The sequence below is a fragment of the Desmodus rotundus genome, chromosome 1, assembly GCF_022682495.2.
Source record: "Desmodus rotundus isolate HL8 chromosome 1, HLdesRot8A.1, whole genome shotgun sequence".
In the NCBI taxonomy this organism is placed as follows: Eukaryota; Metazoa; Chordata; class Mammalia; order Chiroptera; family Phyllostomidae; genus Desmodus; species Desmodus rotundus.
Window position 1 is genome coordinate 152,143,851 of NC_071387.1, and position 2,571 is coordinate 152,146,421.

At 37.7% G+C, this 2,571-nt stretch overlaps 1 non-coding gene across 1 annotated transcript; it reads left to right on the forward strand.

The window, feature by feature from the left end:
• The first annotated feature begins 2,216 nt into the window (after positions 1-2,216).
• LOC112307585 (small nucleolar RNA SNORA5) lies at positions 2,217-2,334 on the forward strand. Its single transcript, XR_002975070.2, has one exon. It is a non-coding gene; the product is annotated as a small nucleolar RNA SNORA5 (small nucleolar RNA).
• The last annotated feature ends 237 nt before the right edge of the window (positions 2,335-2,571 follow it).

A 2,571-nucleotide genomic window follows, 5' to 3' on the forward strand; every position in this document is an offset into this window, starting at 1 on the left:
ATCTGACAATAGAGCCCTTAATAAGGAACAGAAGGAAACCTCCCAGTTTATATGTGACCACACCTAGTTTACCAAGATGGGAGGCCAGGTTGGGATGTGGGACCAAAACCCAGTAAGGTGGACATCGATCTGTAATGTTTCCACTTTTGAATCTAGTTCAACATTAGGTGGATCATGGGTTTCAGGGTTCAGGATTTGGGATCCTAACTCTTACATTCTGTTGTGGCAGATTTAAGATAGTCACAGAAATCTTAGACATTTTTCCTATTGATATGTGGCTCTCTGTTTCCTAGTCCTGAATCTGGGTGAGCTCTGTGACTGCTTTGACCAATGGAACATCATGGAAGTGATGTTTCTCTGCCTGTTTCTGGGTTTAGGCTGTAAGAGACTAGAAGAGTCTACTGCCTGTCCCTTGGAACACTCACTCTTGGACTCTTGATGAACTATGTAAGAAATATGAGTACCCTGAGACTGCCCTGCTGGGCGGAAGCACCAGCCAGCCACAGGGAGAGGCAGCAGGGAGAGACACCAATGTTGGCCAATCCCCAACTGTTCCAGCGATCCCATCCCAAGCTCCAAGTAAGTATGTGAGTAAAGAATCCAGACCAAGGCAACCTCTAGCCAAATATTACCAAATCACCAGTTGTCTCTATGTGAGGCAGAAGAATTGCCCAACTTGAGTCCTGCTCTAATTTCTGACCCACAAAATAATGAAAAATAATAAAATGATAATTAAGTTTTAGGGTGGTTTGTTATATAGCAGTAGACAACTGTAACTTTAATCTTAAAAGCTTATATAAGGATGATGTAAACTTCTTCAGAAATGCTTATTTATAATCACATATAGTTAATTTATGGCAAAATCTAGAACTTTCTAACTTGACTGACTTAGACAAATTTAATCTTCTGTTGAGTATTTTTAACTATTCAAGAAAATGTATCTGTATACTTAACTCAAGAATAAATGTTGAATGTTTTTAAAGATAATTTTTAGAGCAGTTTTAGGGTCACTGCAGAATAAGAAAGTGAAGAGATTTCCCACAAATCTCCTACCCTCACATATGCAGAGCCTCCCCTAGTATCAATACCTCAGTTAGGTAGTAGGTTCGTTAAAATTTATGATCCTACATTGACACATCATAACCACCTGAAATCCATAGTTTACATTAGGGTTTTCTCTTGGTGCGGAACATTCAATGGGTTTAGACAATTGTCTAACAGCATGTATCCATCATTATACTATCATACAGAATATTTTCACTGCCCTAAAAATCCTCTTTGCTTTGTCTATTTATCCTAACCCTGGCAAGCACTGATCTTTTCACTGTGCCTTTTCTAGAATGTCAGAATGTTGGAATCATACAGTACAGAGACTTTCAAGATTGGCTTCTTTCACTTAGCAATATGTATTTAAGTTTCCTCTGTATCTTTTCTTGGCTTGATAGCTTACTTCTTTTTAGTGCTGAATAATATTCCATTACCTGGATGTATCACAGTTTATTTATAAATTTACCTACTGAAGGACATCTTGGTCACTTGGAAGTTTAGGCAATTATGATTAAAGCTGCTATGAACGTTGGCATGGTAGGTTTTTTGCGAACATAAGATTTCAGATCCTCAGGCTAAATACCAAGAAGTGTGATTGCTTGATCATGTAGGAAGCGTGTATTCAGTTGTGTAAGAAACCACTGAAGTGTATTCCAAAGTGGCTGTCCTACTTTGCATTCTCAGCAGCAATGAATGGGGGATCCTGCTGCTCCATAGCCTCACCTGTCTTTGGTGTTGGCAGTGGTCCAGAGTTTGGCCATCATAAGGGGAAGTGTCTCAGTGTTGTAATTTGTAATCCCCTGATGACATATGATGTGGAGTTCAGTGAGTTTCTAAAAACTTTAAATGTATTCTTTGCTTTCTTTTAAAAATAAACAAAATGGATTTCAAATACATTGTATTTTTCAGCAAAATTAAATGTAACGGTTTTACAAATACAGATCTCTTCATTCTGTAACTGGGTTGAATAAAAATTATATACTATGTAATATGGGACAAAGAGGAAAATGTGAATCATACAAAATGTTGCCCATTTTACTGTTAGAGCTTTGGCTTCAAAGGGGGTAATTTGTCTTATTATATGATTATTTCATAAAATTAAAATATCCAGACATGTAGGGAGAATAATTTACCTTACATTTCCTTTTTGGAACCGAAACATAATGTGTTGAAGACCAGTCGAGCCCTGGCAGACACTGACCTGGAGGGCTGCCCCAGTAACACCACGACTCCTGGGCCCAGACCCCGTCTGCTGGGCTTCAGGGATAAGTTTGGTTACAGACACAGGAAAGGAAGATCAACTGGTGTCTTACGTTTCTATCAGTCGTGTAAATTAAGATTTAATTTATTATATAATCGAGACCTTATAAAATATAGAATAGCATTTTCATGTAGAACTAGAACTTCCCTCTATTCTCGGCATTTGAAAATTTATTCTTATGCATATGGAAGCTAATGAAGAAGAATTGTGTTTGTAATAAGCATTTTCTCTTTTCTTTTTCTGATGTCCTATGTCAATGGGAA